This window comes from Pleurodeles waltl, chromosome 4_2, assembly GCF_031143425.1.
Source record: "Pleurodeles waltl isolate 20211129_DDA chromosome 4_2, aPleWal1.hap1.20221129, whole genome shotgun sequence".
Lineage (NCBI taxonomy): Eukaryota > Metazoa > Chordata > Amphibia > Caudata > Salamandridae > Pleurodeles > Pleurodeles waltl.
The window spans coordinates 477,192,183-477,211,196 of record NC_090443.1 but is presented as its reverse complement, the minus strand read 5'-3'; positions in this window follow the sequence as shown (position 1 = coordinate 477,211,196).

Below are 19,014 nucleotides of genomic sequence, written 5' to 3'. Positions count from 1 at the left end.
TTTATGCTTGTGTATCTGAATAAAGGGTTCTTGTATGGTAAATGCTTGTATTTCACTTACTCTTCTTAGAGATGTGATGGCAATTAGAAATGCTACTTTCCATGTTAAATATTGTATCTAACATGAGTGCATGGGTTCAAACGGTGGACCCATGAGCCGTGTTAAGACAATGTTGAGGTTCCACGAAGGAACTGGTGGTGTTCTTGGTGGGATAATTCTTTTCAGGCCCTCCATAAAAGCCTTTATGACTGGGATCCTAAATAGTGAAGTTGAGTGCGTAATTTGCAGATAAGCTGAAATTGCGGTGAGATGTATTTTAATGGATGAAAAAGCTAGCTTTGACTTTTGTAAGTGCAGTAGGTAGCTGACGATGTCTTTAGCAGATGCGTGTAAGGGTTGAATTTGTTTATTATGGCAGTAATAAACAAATCTTTTCCACTTATTTGCATAGCAATGTCTTGTGGTTGGTTTTCTAGCTTGTTTTATGACCTCCATACATTCCTGTGTAAGGTCTAGATGTCCGAATTCTAAGACTTCAGGAGCCAAATTGCTAGATTCAGCGATGCTGGATTTGGGTGTCTGATCTGTTGTTTGTGTTGAGTTAACAGATCTGCTCTGTTTGGTAGTTTGACATGAGGCACTACTGAGAGGTCTAGTAGTGTTGTGTACCAAGGTTGTCTTGCCCAAGTTGGTGCTATTAGTATGAGTTTGAGTTTGTTTTGACTCAATTTGTTTACTAGATACGGAAGAAGTGGGAGAGGGGGTAAAAGCGTTTGCAAATATCCCTGACCAACTCATCCATAACGCATTGCCCCGAGACTGATCCTGTGGGTACCTGGATGCGAAGTATTGGCATTTTGCGTTTTCTTTTGTTGCAAATAGGTCTATTTGTGGTGTTTCCCATCTTGGAAGTAAGTGTTTAGTATTTGGGGTTGAATCTCCCATTCGTGGATCTGTTGGTGATCCCGAGAGATTGTCTGCTAGGTGGTTCTGAATTCCTGGCATGAACTGTGCTATTAGGCGAATGTGGTTGTGAATCGCCCAATGCCATATATTTTGTGCCAGGAGACACAACTGTGTTGAGTGTGTTCCTCTATGTTTTGTCAGATAATACATTGTTGTCATGTTGTCTGTTTTGACAAGAATGTGTTTGTGGATTATTATAGGTTGAAATGCTTTCAGCGCTAGAAATACTGCCAGTAGTTCTAAGTGATTTATGTGAAACTGTCTCTGTTGAGTGTCCCATTGTCCCTGGATGCTGTGTTGGTTGAGGTGTGCTCCTCACCCTATCATGGAGGCATCCGTTGTTATTACGTATTGAGGCACTGGGTCTTGAAAAGGCCGCCCTTTGTTTAAATTTATAGTATTCCACCATTGAAGCGAGGTGTATGTTTGGCGGTCTATCAACACTAGATCTTGAAGTTGACCCTGTGCCTGTGACCATTGTGATGCTAGGCACTGTTGTAAGGGCTGCATGTGCAATCTTGCGTTTGGGACAATGGCTATGCATGAGGACATCATGCCTAGTAGTTTCATCACTATCTTGACTTGTATCTTTTGTTTTGGGTGCATGGCCTGTATTACATTGTGAAATGCCTGTACCCTTTTTGGACTTGGAGTGGCAATCCCTTTTGTTGTGTTGATTGTCGCTCCTAAGTATTGTTGTATTTGACATAGCTGAAGGTGTGACTTGTTGTAGTTGAGTGACAAACCTAGTTTGTGAAGGGTTTCTATGACATACTTTGTGTGTTGTGAGCACCGTTCCTGCGTGTTGGTTTTTATTAACCAATCGTCTAGGTACGGGAACACATGTATTTGCTATCTTCTGATATGAGCAGCCACTACTGCCAAGCATTTTGTAAAAACTCTTGGCGCAGTTGTTATCCCGAATGGCAACACTTTGAATTGGTAATGTACCCCTTGGAATACAAACCTTAAGTATTTTCTGTGTGAAGGATGTATCGGTATATGGAAGTACGCATCCTTTAGGTCTAGGGTTGTCATGTAGTCTTGTTGTTTGAGCAATGGGATTACGTCCTGCAGTGTCACCATGTGAAAGTGATCTGATTTGATGTAGATATTTAATGTTCTGAGATCTAATATAGGTCTTAGAGTTTTGTCTTTTTTGGGTATGAGAAAGTACAGTGAGTAAACTCCTCTTCCTCTCTGATGAATTGGTACGAACTCTATTGCATCTTTTTGCAACAACGCTTGGACCTCCAGTTGTAGAAGATCCATGTGTTGTTTTGACATGTTGTGTGTTTTCGGTGGGACATTTGGAGGGAATTCTAGAAATTCTATGCAATAACCATGCTGGATAATGGCTAGTACCCACGTGTCTGTTGTTATTTCTTCCCATTTTTTGTAGAACTTGGTTAGTCTCCCCCTTACTGGTGTTGTGTTGGGGATTTGTGACATCGAAGTCACTGTTTATTTTGTGGAGTTATGGGACTTTGGAACTTCCCTCTACTCTTTGGGAACTGTCCCCCTCTATATTGTCCCCGAAAACTTCCCCGCTGGCATTGGCTCTGATAAGTGGGCCTTGTTTGTGAGGTTGTGGGTTCTGTGCTTTGTCCTCGAAACCCCCCTCGAAACTGTGATTTCCGAAATGTGCCTCTGCTCTGTGGGGAGTAGAGTGCGCCCATGGCTTTTGCAGTATCAGTGTCCTTTTTAAGTTTTTCGATAGCAGTGTCCACCTCCGGCCCAAACAACTGCTGTCCGTTAAATGGCATATTCAGCACGGCTTGTTGTATTTCCGGCTTGAATCCAGATGTACGCAGCCATGCATGTCTCCGTATTGTTACTGCTGTATTAACAGTCCTAGCAGCTGTGTCTGCTGCATCCATTGCTGACCGTATCTGATTGTTCGAGATACTCGGTCCTTCCTCCACCACTTGTTGTGCTCTCTTTTGGAACTCCTTTGGCAAATGTTCTATAAAATGTTGCATTTTGTCCCAATGAGCCCTATCATATCTCGCGAACAAGGCCTGTGAGTTGGCAATGCGCCACTGGTTGGCTGCTTGTGCCGCCACTCTTCTCCGCTGCGTCGAACTTACGACTCTCTTTGTCTGGAGGTGGTACATCTCCTGAGGTGTGCGAGTTCGCCCTCTTGCGCGCTGCCCCTACCACCACTGAGTCTGGTGTTAACTGTTGTTTGATGTACACAGGGTCTGTTGGTAGTGGTTTATATTTTTTCTCCACCCTTGGAGTAATGGCCCTTCCTTTGACAGGCTCCTCAAACACTTGTTTGGAGTGTTTTAGCATTCCAGGTAGCATGGGTAGGCTCTGGTACTGGCTATGTGTGGACGAGAGTGTGTTAAATAGAAAGTCGTCTTCAATTGGCTCTGCATGCAGGCTGACATTATGAAACGCCGCTGCTCTTGACACCACCTGTGTGTAGGTGGTACTGTCCTCAGGTGGTGACGGTCTAGCTAGATAACAGTCGGGACTGTTATCTGACACTGGCACATCATAAAGATCCCACACGTCTGGATCATCCTGACTCATCCCTGTCTGAGTTGGGGACTGCATCATTGGTGGAGTGGCTACCGGTGATGGTTGTGGAGAGCGTTGAGGAGATGGTGGTGGGGTTACTTGTCTTGCCACCTTTGCCTGTGGCTGCTTGTCTTTCTCTTGGAAGGCAAGTTTCCGTTTCATTCGTATCGGAGGGAGAGTACTGATCTTCCCTGTCACCTTTTGGATGTGGAGCCTTCTTTGGGTGTAATCTGGCTCTATTGTCTCTAGCTCCTGTCCAAATCTATGTGTTTGCATTTGTGAGGACAGGCCTTGTTCCTCTGTGTAGGAACTTGTTTTCGGTTCCGTGGCCGGATGTTTCGGTACCGAAATTTTTTCAGTCGCTTTTTTCGGTTCCGACGACACTTTTTTGCTCTTCGGCGTAGTCATCTCTCAGTGCCGACTTGTTTCGGTGCCGCTCTCTCAGTGCCGAGATTGCTCTGACCCGCTGTCAAGTCTGCTCTGTGCCAGTATCTCGACCGGAGTCGGATGACTTCGACACATGCATGCCCTTTTTCGGTGCCGATGCACAGTCACCTATTTTTCGGGTTAAGCCATGGCCTGCCGGAGGTGGCGTCCCCTGGGCTTTAGTGATCTTTGCGTGAGTTTTGTGTATCGACGTCTTACTCACGGTTTTCGGCGTCTGTTCAGGATCGACCTCTTCTGAGTCCGAATCCTCGATGGAGAAGATTTACTCTTCTTCCTCCATGTGTTTTTGTCCTGTCGGCACCAACGCCATCTGTAGTCTTCTTGCTCTTCGGTCCCTTAAGGTTTTCCTGGACCGAAACGCTCGACAGGCCTCACAGGTATCCTCCTTGTGTTCTGGAGACAAACACAAATTACAGACCAGATACTGATCTGTATAAGGATACTTGTGACATTCCGGGCAGAAGCAGAATGGGGTCCGTTCCATTAGCCCTGAAGACGCACATGGTCGGGCCGACCAGGCCCCGCCGGGGAATCGAAAACCCCGAAGGGCCGCCGGAGCTCTTCAAAATTCAGTGTCGATCTGTTGTAACTAACCCGATACCGAACGCAAACAATACCGTCAAATTTTCCGAGATTTTCACTAACTTTCCGAACCGAAACGCGGAGCAAAAAGGAACACGTCCGAACCCGATGGCAGAAAGAAAACAATCTAAGATGGAGTCGACGCCCATGCGCAATGGAGCCGAAAGGGGAGGAGTCCCTCGATCTTGTGACTCGAAAAGACTTCTTCGAAGAAAAACAACTTGTAACACTCCGAGCCCAACACTAGATGGCGGGATGTGCAAAGCATGTGTATCTGCAGCTACACATGCCATCGAACATATATATATATATATATAAACATATATATATATATATATATATATATATATATATAATTTTTTTTCCCACTGAAAAACCCAAAGGTTACAGGGCCATTATAGTTCGGTACTGAATTTACTTGCACAAAACCATAGAAATTAAGCAGTATAGTTATTAGCCCCAACTATAATGTACGTCCCCGCAATACACTGCTTATGACCCCACATATTGCATCACTCATGACATGGTTAGTGACATCACTCATGACAACATCCAGTCTGTATAAGTGTGTAAAAAACATTTATGTGAGTTAAAGATATATACAAAGGGATTGCATAAGGTAAACTAGTAATCTTTCAGAGCTACTGATCATGATAGTATTTATTATGTATGCCATCTGAGTGGATATGCATGCGTCTGCATTTGTATGTGAGTAGTTGTGTGAGTGGCTGTCCAGTTGAGTGAATGGCTGTGTCAGTAGCTGTTTTACTGAGTGAGTGGTTCCCTGTGTTGCTGTATGGGTAAAGAAGTGGATGTGTGAGTAGTTCTATGTGTGAGTGAGTGGTTTGCTCAGTAGTTGTAGTGGTGAGTGAGTGTGAGTGAATGTGTTTATGGCTGAGTGGGTTGCTGTGCGAGTGGCTCTGAGTGAGTTTGAAATTGTGTCAGTATCTGTAAGGGGGAGTTAGTGGGTGTGTCAGTGAGAGTAAGTATGAGTGAGTGTGTCAGTGAAGGTATCTGTGAATGTGTACTTGTGTCAGTGACTGTATAAGAGAGTGGGTATGTGTGTTAGTATCTATATGAGAGAGTGAGTGGGTCCTTGAGTAACTGTGTGGGTGTGTGAGGGGTTGTGTTATTTGTTGTACAAGTAGCCCTATGGGTGAGTGACTCATTGTCTTGGTGGCTGTATGTCTGTATGACTGGGTAACTGTGTGGATGTATTGCTAAGTAAGTGGTTGTGTGAGTGGGTGTATGGATGTGTGAGTGGTTCAGTCAGTGGCTGTATACAAGAATACGTGAAGATTGTATTAGCTGTGTAGATGCCTGTGTAACTATCTGAATGGCTTTATGGGTGCATACGTTAGTGTGTGAGTAATTGCATGGTAAAGTGAGAAGTTTGTGTGTGACTTGCTACATGAATAACTGAATGGGTGAGTGCATTTTACAATGAGTGACTGTTTTTGTGTGTAGTTGTATGGGCGTGCAAATGGGTATGTCAGTAGTTGTGTGAGGGCGTAAGTGGGTGTATGAGAGCATTGTAGGGGTGTGAGATGGGACAGTCTCTAGGTGGATGATGTAATTTGAGATGCCATCAGTGTTGCAGGGCGCAAGTTATAGCTAGGGCTGGTAACTATAATTGTTGGATTTCTATGGTTCAGTACCTAACTATAATGTCCCTGTACCCTTTGTTTTTCGCAGTGTGTGTATATGTATGTATATATATATATATATATATATATATATATATATATATATATATTTTTTTTTTTTTTTTTCTTTCAACTTCAGGACACTGGTCCCCATGCCCCATGATAGCAGCATTTCAGTTCAAACTGCGGACAGTCAATATGATTGCTCAGTCTTCCAGGATGACATACGAGTGGGGAGGAGGAAATCGACCTTCGACAATCAGAGTGCTCTATGACCCCCCCCCCCTTTGAAATTTACAGTACCACAGGACTCCAGAGAAACCAACTGTTCATATATATCTTTTTTTTTTTAATCCCTTTCATCTCACTAAGAGCACCCCCTTAAATGCAAATTCCTCAAAAACCACTGAACGGATTTACACCACATGACAAAAAGCTCACTTTCAAAGTACTTTGATTGAAGTTCTAACCATCTGTAAAAAAAAAAATGTAATTCCATTCAGCCAATTTTACTTTACCGTTTCCCAACATTTCTTTTGGGAATTAACATGGGAAACAACATTTTATCACCTCCTCTTTGTTTCAGCTCCCGTTTAAGAGATCACCCCAAAACTTCCCTGGAAGTAGCTGAGGCAGGTGAAATTTGTTTTGGGAAAGCTTCATGAAGTTTTGTCAAATGACGACTAAGTTCTTGTCTAAACAACAAACGCTCTTCTTATGGAACTTCTTACCCAAATATTACTTCACAGTAGCAGACGCTACTGTTTAATATATGTGTATTGACTCTATGGAATTTTCAATGCCTGATTGGTCATATATAGTTGATAGGAAGATCTCATATTCAATCAACCACTGAGGGAGTTTGAAACCAGTTAAATTATCCAAGTTGCAGATACCTAAAAATGTTACTTGTGAATCAATGAAACTTCTAAATCAATCAAAACATTAATGTACAAACCATAAATTAGACCCATTCAAACTGGTTTATGTTTTGAGGTGAGAACTTGCAAAGAGGTCTTTGAGCACATCAAAACATAATTTCACACAAAGTCTTGCTATACCTTAATTTCACATTTGAAACGTGTGTCCGTAAAACTTCATAGAAAAAAAAAAACTGGGCATAAATACATATGCACAAACATCATAAGTGGATGCTACGTAATCGACGTGCACATTATTCCAAGAACAAGGGCTTCCCCAGTAATAGGCTTGAAATAGCGAATGCCCCCGGCCTGCCCCCATTATCTCTCTACGTCAGAGGAAGCTGAAGGACTCGCTAAGCTCAGCTACCATGTTGTTGGCAAATAAATAAGCGTCAATATTGCAGAATTTGATTATGGAAAACTATGCAGAATGAGGGTAAACTGTAAGGCATCGAAACAGATACAAAATCTTAAGCATTGATAATTTTAATTAAATATTATCTTACCGAAAAAAGAGATTGAAAATACTTCATTTTTAAAAAGATCTTGAAGCAGCCCACAGCAGTGTCTCACAACAAAATGAAAATACTGTTGCAGATCTTACCATAAGTGCCACTCAAAAATAATCCAATCTCCTGGCCAACCTTAAGTCTTGAATTTTAGCCTCACCCATTACAGTTATGTGAATATTTAACTTACAACTCAATCTAACTCTTTACATGGTCCCATTGGACTAGATATGTTCACAAAGAAATGAACTGCAAAGGCTGAATATTAGTACACTGTGGTAGAGACATTAATAGATCACCCGGTATGCTGACAGTAGTGTAATTTTTTTCTGTATCTTAAGTGGAAAGCAATGTGCCTGCTGCATCTCAAACTCGAAATCCCTCACTCCATTCAAAGGGCTGTTTTAAGACCTGAATCAAGAAGCTCTGATGTTGCCCAGACATTTATTCCTAGAAGTTGCAAATTTTCTTGTTTTTGCCCATCTTCCAGTCACCACTTTTGTTAGTTAGCTGTTGTCCCAAAAGAAACTTCTTCCACCTCAATATTCTATTATAACTCCTTTATTTGTGTCTTGAGTGAGCCTAATTGTTTGTCTACTGACTCCAAAGAACGTTTCACTTTAGAGTTTACATTTGAAAATACTGGGAGCAGACCAGTGTCTCCTCCTTGTGTACTGTCACCTAAGCAAAGATATTCTATTAGTTAAGCCTTGGTTTAAAGGGAACATCACAAAATTGATTCACAGAATAACCTGATTGAAGAGTCTGAACTGTTTTGATGCAGGGAAGAGCCACAGATACTCTTGAGCAACCTGGGACCCCAGATCAGAGTTCCTGGTGTGAGAAATATACACGATGAACCTCCTTGGCAATTGCATATGGTAATCACTTTCCTTTATACATACCCACACAGGCTTCAAAAGGGGAGGCAAGCTAATCTTTTGCACCTAATTAACTGATGGGTATTGAAGTACAGTGAGAGGCAGAGCTCAGCTGCTTGGGCAGATGGGTTTCTGGCAATAGGGCAATGAAGCTCATCAAACAGCTGTGTGGGACAACAGCAACCTAGGAAGGTGGTGAGGCCAAATGAAACAGGTTGTCTGTTAAAATTAGTCAATCACATGGTTACATCTTGGAACTTCAGGGACCATGGCAAAATGAAAATGCTACCAACACTGTAAGCATCTGTTCGTAGTGTGTAGTGCTATAGACTCAAATACTTAGCATACATCTGCCATCTAGTGTTGGGCTTGCATGTTTGCAAGTTGGTTTTGCTCAAATTAGTCAAACGAGATATGTTAGACTCCTCGACTTCGGGTACATAGCACATAGGCACTGACTCCATGTTAGATTGTTATTTGCACAGCAGGTGAATATGTATTGAGTGTGAAGTTAAGTAAAATGCGTCAAGGGCAATATGCACTGAAATACAGAGAGCAAGATATGCAAAAGACACAGGCTTCTCTGGAGAAGGGCAAGAGCATGTGAATCTACAGCACTACATGCTGCAAACAGCTGCGTATATGGTAAGTCGCATTTTCAGTCTGTGGCATGTGTGGCAGTAGATACACATGCTTAGCACAGACTGTAAAGCAGTGCCCTTCTAAAGTGGTGGCTAGCATGTGGATGATGCAGATGTTTAAAAAAAAAAAAAAAAAAGGCCATCAACACTGTTTGGCCCACCATGGCCTGTTAACAAGGTGGCTGCCTTACAAACATCTGCTCCTACTTACCACTCCAAAGGGGTGGCCCGGTTAGAGTACCTACGGTCTGTTATCCAGCTGCTCTGGTAAGGACGTCTGCGAGCGCTGTGGATTTATGGACCGGGTTGCGTCTAATTAGTTAAAGCAATCACTGGAGATCGGGCGCAGCTGTGGCTGACTGTGGGCGCTGCTTGATGACGTTGCACGTCCAAAGCAGTCGCAGAGGGGTCAGCGGCTGCTGCCTCAGATTGCCGTGGCAACTACACCGAGGCTGCTCGATGATGCACAGCGTCTAAGGTAGTTGCGGAGAGATCCCCAGCTGCTGACAAGGGTTGCCATGGCAACCACAGAGGGGTGGAGCGTGCTACTAGCACGAATTCCTCAAGTTGCCTGGGCCTTATTGGCTGACGCAAGGCATCTGAGGCAGATGGGAACTGGAGTCCCCATATGCCGAAAGGAGGTATTCGTAAAGGTTCGGCTGGAGTGTTTGAAAGATAACCATACTGAAATAAACAGAGAATGAGGCACACTGCTTTCAGTATGGGATGAGAGAGAACGGAACACGGAAAGAAGCGGAAGTGGAGGAATAAAAAAAAGGGGGGGGCAATTAGGAAAATAAAAGTAAAAGTAAAATTAGTAGTCCCATTCTTGTAGTAGCAGTGGAAGGGGTTCGACTGCCACCAATCACCAATCATTGTGTATTGGTTAGCTAGAGTTTTACATTGGGGAGAGGCAGTCGGAATAAGGCTCGGGTAGAGCTGCCAGCCACTAGGCGTGGCTTGAAAGGAATTAAAGAAATAGAATGAGGCAGAAAATGAAAAGCAAGAGAGAGGGAGGGAGGGGAAAAAAAAGGGGGGGACGAAAACAGAAGGAAAATGAAAAGAAGAGTCAGGGCCCAAATAGGAGAAGGGCAGAATGAAAATGTCACTTACCCAGTGTACATCTGTTCGTGGCATCAGTCGCAGTAGATTCGCATGTTTTGCAATAGCTCGCCATCTGGTGTTGGGCCGGAGTGTTACAAGTTGTTTTTCTTCGAAGAAGTCTTTCGAGTCACAGGACCGAGTGACTCCTCCTTTTGTCTCCATTGCGCATGGGCGTCGACTCCATCTTCGATTGTTTTTCCCCGCAGAGGGTGAGGTAGGAGTTGAATTGTAGTAATAGTGCCCATGCAATGGAGTGACTAAGTATGCACCTATTTAAGGTTGAGATGATATATATATAAATAGTTGAAGGTAACTTCCAAACTGCTACAGGCTCCCGGGGAGGCGGGTGGGCACATGCAAATCTACTGCGACTGATGCCACGAACAGATGTACACTGGGTAAGTGACATTTTCAGTTCTATGGCATCTGTCGCTGTAGATACGCATGTTTTGCATAGACTAGTAAGCAGTTATCTCCCCAAAAGCGGTGGATCAGCCTGTAGGAGTGGAAGTAGTCTGAAATAATGTTCTTAATACGGCTTGACCTACTGTGGCTTGTTGTGCGGATAACACGTCTACACAGTAGTGCTTGGTGAATGTGTGAGGCGTAGACCATGTGGCTGCCTTACATATTTCTTGCATTGGGATGTTTCCTAGAAAGGCCATGGTAGCACCTTTCTTTCTGGTTGAGTGTGCCCTTGGTGTAATGGGCAGCTGTCGTTTAGCTTTAAGGTAGCAGATTTGGATGCATTTAACTATCCATCTGGCTATACCTTGTTTTGATATTGGGTTTCCTGCATGAGGTTTTTGAAATGCAATAAATAGTTGTTTAGTCTTTCTGATGTTTTTTGTTCTGTCAATGTAATACATCAATGCTCTTTTGACATCTAATGTATGTAGTGCCCTTTCAGCTACGGTATCTGGCTGTGGAAAGAACACTGGAAGTTCCACAGTTTGATTTAGATGGAACAGTGAAATAACCTTTGGCAAAAATTTAGGATTGGTCCTTAGGACGACCTTATTCTTGTGTAGTTGTATAAAAGGTTCCTGTATTGTAAACGCCTGAATCTCGCTTATTGTTCTTAGGGAAGTAATGGCGATGAGAAATGCCACCTTCCAGGTTAGGAACTGTATTTTGCAGGAGTGCATGGGCTCAAAAGGTGGACCCATAAGTCTAGTTAGGACAACATTTAGGTTCCATGAAGGAACAGGTGGTGTTCTTGGTGGTATAATTCTCCTAAGGCCCTCCATGAATGCTTTAATGACTGGTATCTTATATAGGGAAGTTGAATAGGTAGTCTGCAGGTATGCAGATATTGCTGCAAGGTGTATTTTAATGGAAGAGAAAGCCAGGTTAGATTTTTGTAAGTGAAGCAAGTAACCCACTACATGTTCTGGAGTTGTGTGTAATGGTTGTATTTGATTAATATGGCAGTAGCAAACAAACCTCTTCCATTTACTTGCATAGCAGTGCCTGGTGGATGGCCTTCTGGCTTGTTTTATGACTTCCATACATTCTTGGGTAAGTTGTAAGTGCCCGAATTCTAGGATTTCAGGAGCCAGATTGCTAGATTCAGCGATGCTGGATCTGGGTGTCTGATCTTTTGGTTGTGCTGTGTCAACAGATCTGGCCTGTTGGGCAATTTGATGCAGGGTACTACTGATAGGTCTAGCAGCGTTGTGTACCAGGGTTGCCTTGCCCAAGTTGGTGCTATTAATATGAGTTTGAGTTTGTTTTGACTGAGTTTGTTTACCAGGTAAGGAAGGAGAGGGAGAGGAGGAAAAGCGTAAGCAAATATCCCTGACCAGTTCATCCATAGGGCATTGCCTTGGGACTGTTTGTGTGGGTATCTGGATGCGAAGTTTTGGCATTTTGCGTTCTCCTTTGTCGCAAACAAGTCTATCTGAGGTGTTCCCCAGAGTTTGAAATAAGTGTTCAGAATTTGGGGGTGAATTTCCCATTCGTGGACCTGTTGGTGATCTCGAGAGAGATAGTCTGCGAGTTGATTTTGGATCCCTGGTATAAATTGTGCTATTAGGCGAATTTGGTTGTGAATTGCCCAACGCCAAATCTTTTGTGCTAGCAGGCTTAACTGCGTGGAGTGCGTCCCCCCTTGCTTGTTTAGATAATACATTGTTGTCATGTTGTCTGTTTTGACGAGAATGTATTTGTGAACTATTATTGGTTGGAAAGCTTTTAGTGCTTGAAAAACTGCTAGAAGTTCTAGGTGATTTATATGCAGTTTTGTTTGATGTACGTTCCATTGTCCTTGTATGCTGTGTTGATCGAGGTGTGCTCCCCACCCTGTCATGGAAGCATCTGTTGTTATTACGTATTGTGGCACTGGGTCTTGGAAAGGCCGCCCTTTGTTTAAATTTATGTTGTTCCACCACAGAAGCGAGAGGTAAGTTTGGCGGTCTATTAACACCAGATCTAGAAGGTGACCCTGTGCTTGTGACCATTGTGATGCTAGGCACTGTTGTAAGGGCCTCATGTGCAGTCTTGCGTTTGGGACAATGGCTATGCATGAAGACATCATGCCTAGGAGTTGTAGTACCACCTTTGCTTGTATCCTTTGTGTTGGATACATGCGTTGTATGATGGTGTTGAAATTTCGAATTCTTTGTGGACTTGGAGTGGCTACTCCTTTTGATGTGTCTATTATGGCTCCCAGGTATTGTTGTACCTTGCGCGGCAGAATTTTGGATTTTGGGAAATTGACGGTGAACCCTAGTTTGAAGAGGGTTTGTATGATATGATTTGTGTGATTTGAGCACTCTATTAACGAATGGGCCTTGATTAGCCAGTCGTCTAGATATGGGAACACATGTATTTGCTGCCTTCTTATGTGTGCAGCGACTACCGCTAGACATTTGGTAAAGACTCTTGGTGCGGTTGTTAATCCGAAAGGCAGTACCTTGAATTGGTAATGTATTCCTTTGAATACAAACCTTAGGTATTTCCTGTGCGATGGGTGTATTGGTATATGGAAATAAGCATCCTTGAGGTCTAAAGTTGCCATGTAGTCGTGTAGTTTTAGCAATGGCAATACTTCTTGTAGTGTGACCATGTGAAAGTGGTCTGATTTGATGAAAGTGTTCACTACTCTGAGGTCTAGGATTGGTCTCAGCGTTTTGTCCTTCTTTGGTATCAGAAAGTACAGTGAGTAAACTCCTGTGTTTATTTGTGTGTTTGGCACTAATTCGATTGCATTCTTTTGCAATAGTGCCTGCACTTCTATCTCCAGGAGATTGGAATGGTGTGTTGTCAAATTTTGTGCTTTTGGTGGTATGTTTGGAGGGAATTGTAGAAATTCTATGCAATAACCATGTTGGATAATTGCTAGAACCCAAGTGTCTGTAGTGATTTCCTCCCATGCTTTGTAATAATGACTTATTCTTCCCCCCACTGGTGTTGTGTGGAGGGGGTGAGTGACATGTGAGTCACTGTTTAGTAGTAGGGGTTTTGGGGCTCTGAAATCTTCCTCTATTTCTAGGGAATTGCCCTCCTCTATATTGTCCCCGAAAACCTCCTCTATACTGTCCCTGGTAACCGGACGGTGTTGCTTGTGAGGTGCTGGCTTGTGTGCTCTGACCCCGAAACCCCCCTCGAAAGGGTGTTTTACGGAATGTGCTGTAATTCCCTCTGCTCTGCGGGGAGTAGAGTGCGCCCATGGCTTTGGCAGTGTCCGTATCTTTTTTGAGTTTCTCAATCGCTGTGTCCACTTCTGGACCGAACAGTTCTTTTTCGTTAAAAGGCATATTGAGAACTGCTTGTTGAATCTCTGGTTTAAATCCAGACGTTCGGAGCCATGCATGCCTTCTGATAGTTACAGATGTATTAATTGTCCGTGCAGCTGTATCTGCAGCGTCCATGGAGGAGCGGATCTGGTTGTTGGAAATGGCCTGTCCCTCCTCAACCACTTGTTTTGCCCTATTTTGTAAGTCCTTGGGCAGATGTTCAATGAGATGTTGCATCTCGTCCCAGTGGGCTCTGTCATAGCGCGCAAGTAGTGCCTGGGAGTTCGCGATGCGCCACTGGTTTGCAGCTTGTGCTGCGACTCTCTTACCAGCTGCATCGAACTTGCGGCTTTCTTTATCTGGGGGTGGTGCATCTCCAGATGTGTGAGAGTTGGCCCTTTTCCTAGCTGCTCCTACAACGACAGAGTCTGGTGGCAGCTGTGTAGTGATGAAAACCGGGTCTGTAGGAGGTGCCTTATACTTTTTTTCCACCCTTGGTGTGATTGCCCTACTTTTGACCGGCTCCTTAAAAGATTTCTTTTGCGTGCCGGAGCATACCAGGGAGCATAGGCAGGCTTTGGTATGAGCTGTGGGTGGAGGAGAGTGTGTTGAATAAAAAATCATCCTCGACCTGTTCTGAGTGGAGGCTTACGTTGTGAAATTGTGCTGCTCTAGCCACCACTTGAGAATACGCGGTGCTGTCCTCTGGTGGAGATGGCTTCGTAGGGTATGCCTCCGGACTGTTATCCGACACTGGGGCGTCGTATAGGTCCCATGCGTCTTGATCTTGGTCACCCTGGCTTATGGTGGTGTGAGCTGGGGAGTGTGATGGAGTTCGTGCTGGTGAGACGTTAATCACGGGCGGAGGAGAGGGTGGTGGGGTAACACTTTTCACCACTTTTGGTTGTGGTGTCTGTTCAGTTTGGAACTCCAACCTTCTCTTTCTTCTAATGGGGGGAAGGGTGCTTATTTTTCCTGTCCCCTGCTGTATGAAAATACGCTTTTGCGTATGGTCCACATCAGTTGATTGTAGCTCTTCCTCAAACCTATGCTTTTGCATTTGTGAGGTTAGCGAGTGTTCTTCTGTATAAGAGCCTGAAGCTGGGTCGCTTGCAGTTTGTTTCGGCACCGAAACCCTGTCTGCGTGTTTTTTCGGCTCCGAGGTGACTTTTTTCTTTTTCGGGGCCGAAACCTCTCGGCGTCGATCTTCTTCGGTGCCGCTGTCTCGGCGTCGAGCCGTGTCCACACCGGCATCTCTGTGTCGAGGCTTGTCTCCAGCACTTTCTCGGTCCCGAGAAGGCTGCGTGCCGGTGTCTCGACCGGAGTCGGACGATCTCGGCACTGTTTGGGCCTTTTTCGGTGCCGACGGTCGGTCACCGAATTTATGGGTGGAGCCATGGCCTGATGGCAGTGGCGTCCCCTGGGCCTTGTAAATCTTCCTCTGTGTGGTTTTCGACGTCTTACTCACGGTTTGTGTATCGTCGAATCCTTCGGAGTCCGATTCTTGGATCGAGAAGGTACCTTCCTCTTCCTGTTCCTCGAACTCTCGGTGGGCTGTCGGCGCGGAAGCCATCTGAAGTCTTCTGGCTCGACGGTCTCGGAGTGTCTTTCGGGACCGGAACGCACGACAGGCCTCACAGGTGTTGGTCTGTATAGGGGTATTTATTGTGGCATTTGGGGCAGAAACGGAACGGGGTCCGTTCCATCGGCGTTCTTCAGCACGCGGTCGGGCCGACCAGGCCCCGACGGGGGATCGAAAAACTACCCCCGAAGGGCACCGGAGCTCTTCGATCTTCGATGCGGTGTTGAATCTAAGTACGCCGATCCCGAACGCAACAATACCGACGAAAATCTTCCGAAATTAGCTAACTTTCCGTTCCGAAACTCGGAGCGACAGGAACACGTCCGAACCCGATGGCGGAAAAAAAAACAATCGAAGATGGAGTCGACGCCCATGCGCAATGGAGACAAAAGGAGGAGTCACTCGGTCCCGTGACTCGAAAGACTTCTTTGAAGAAAAACAACTTGTAACACTCCGGCCCAACACCAGATGGTGAGCTATTGCAAAACATGCGTATCTACAGCGACAGATGCCATCGAACATGATGTTATTCATCCTAGGGTTGACCATTGGATATTGTCGTTCATTTGAGATGCCATCAGTGTTGCAGGGCATAAGTTATAACTAGGGCTGGTAACTAATTGCTAGATTTCTATGGTTCAGTAGGTAACTATAATGCCCCTGTAACCTTTGTTTCAAATTTCAAACTGCGGACAGGCAATAGGATTGCCCAGTCTCCCAGGATGACATACCAGGAGGAGGCTTCCCTGGAGAAGGGCAAGAGCATATGAATCTACAGCACTACATGCTGCAAACAGCTGCGTATATGGTAAGTCGCATTTTCAGTCTGTAGCATGGGTGGCAGTAGATACACATGCTTAGCACAGACTGTAAAGCAGTGCCCTTCTAAAGTGGTGGCTAGCATGCGAATGATGCAGATGTTTAAAAAAAAAAAAAAAAAAGGCCATTAACACCGTTTGGCCCACCATGGCCTGTTAACAAGGTGGCTGCCTTACAAACATCTGCTCCTAAGAAGACCTTGGTTACTCCTTTCTTGCCAGTGTTGTACACTCTTTAATGGAGCAGATAAATGTAATCTGTTATCATTAAGTGGAAAGTTAACTATCCACCTAGCCATGTCTGCTTGGGAGATGGGTTTTCTGTAAGGCTTTGTAAAGAACACACAGTGCTGGTTGGATATATGCAATGGCTTTGCCCTGTCAAAGTAGTACATAAGAGCTCCTTTGACATCCAACATGTGGAGTGCTCTCTTTGCAATAGAATCTTGCCATGGGAAGAAAACAGCTGTTTGGTTTAGTTGAGGTGAAAGGGCGATACCACCCTTGGGAGGAACTTAAGACTGGTTCTAAGAAGAACCTTGTCTTTGTTGACATAGATGAAAGCTCTTCTAGAATGAACACCTGCAGTTTGCTAATGTGTCAAGTTACGAAATGGTCACCAGGAAGGTGGCCTTCCAGTAAGGAATTGAAGGGGGCACAAATGCATAGGTTTAATGGTGATCCCATAAGTCTAGTTACGACTAAATTGGGATTCCAACAGGAGCAGAAGGCAGTCTAGGGCCCATCACACTCTTATGGCCTTCCATGAAGGCCTCAATTGTCAAGAGCGGTGAGTGTACCCTGTTCTGCTTGTAAGCTGTGACTGAAGGTAAGTGTAGGAGAATAGAGTCACAAGCAAGGACTACTTTCTCCAAGTGCAAAAGGTAGGCAATAATATCCTAAACAGTAGGCTTTGGCAGGTTCAGGGTTTTGAAAATGCATTTTGAGTGTTAACAAGTCTATGTTAAGTATGGCTGAGATACTTCAATTCTAGGCCATCAGGTGCCAAATTGCAACGTTGAAATGTCCGGATCCTGTCCTGTAGCCTCGCCTAGCCAACGTGTGCAAAGATCCAGCATTTGTTGTAACCTCTTGTAAGGGTTGACAAACATTTCAGGTTAATGTGAAGTAGCAGATCTGTCTGGCCCATGCTGGTGCTACCAGAATGGGAGTTAGTGATGACTGCCAGAATTTACTCACTACGCAGGAAAGCAGTGGGAGTGAGAAAAGCGTAGGAAAATATCCTCGACCAATTCATCCATAGTGCTTTGCCCATGGACTGTGGGTAACTGGTGGCCAAGTTTGGACATTGTGCATTTTTTTAGAGTGCCGAACAGGTCAGTTGGTGGGGTGCCCCGATGTTGGAAATACCTGTGAAGGACCTTGTTCCCACTCTTTGCTTTGTTAATGTGTCCGGCTGAGCAAGTCTGCAAAGTTGACTGCCCCCGGGACATGCTCTGTCATCCGGTTAATGTAGTGGGGGACGGCCCAGGGAAAAATATCCCAGGGCAAACGGAGCCGAGAGGAGCATGTGTCACTCTACTTCTATAGGTAGTACTTGGCGACATGCTGCTTATCTTAAAGAACAACACTTTGCACCAAATGACTTGTCGGAAGGCTTTCAGAGCTAAATGAATAGCTAGCAGCTTAAGTCCTGCGGTACCATAAACGGAAAAAGCTGATTTTGAGAGCCACATACCCTTGACACTCAAATTGCTGAGATGTTGCCCCCAACAAGTGACAGAGGCATCTGTGGTGATGGTCATTCGCAGGACTGAGTCTGCAAAAGGCCGGCCTTGCAATAAGTTGATGCTGTCCCACCGCTTCAGAGTGATGTGCCTTGGTCTGAACCAACATTGGACCTTCCCATGGACCGGATGCTTGAGACAATTGAACTGCAGAGCACTCTTGCAGGTGAAATCTTGCATGAGTTACAATAGCAAAGCACCATTTCTAGAATTACAAGCCATATTGTGAACTGATGTCTGAGTTGAAAGAAGAGGAAGTAGCTGTTGAAACGCTGTGACTGTTGGCTGGGATAAGCCTTCCCTGTGTCTGGGCGTAATAAGGGCCCTAGAAAAGACTGGACTTGAAGAGACTGCAAGTCAAACTTGGTAGGGTTTATGGTAAAGCCCAGGATGTGGCGCAGAGATTTAGCTGTTTGTGCGTGTACTTGATACTGCTGTTTGCTGGTGCTCTTGGTAAGCCAATCCTCAAAGTAGGGCGAAGTCGTGAATGGCCTTGTCTCGCTAACGCACGGCCACCCCCCCCCACCTGCTGGGTACTTCCTAAACAGCTCTGGAGCTGTAGTGATCCTGAAAGGACGTGCTTTGAACTGGTAATGTTGTGCAATTGCTAAAAAGCAAAGGATGCAGTCAATAAGCAGGGTGGATGGTGACGTGGAATAGGAGTCTTTGTTGAAGGGTGTTATACTGGTGCATGGGCTTCAGGTCGCTAACAGCTGTCCTTTTGGGGGGGTGAGAAAGAAGAGTAGAAACCACTTCCTTAGTGTTACAGAGGCACTCTGAACATAGCATCCTTTTGCAGGAGGGCCTCCACTTCTTCCTGAAGGAGAGAGTTGTTTTGCAGAGTGTGAGTACGGGGTAGAATTTTGAGAGATGGCTGGGTGTAGTTTGAGGCAGTAGC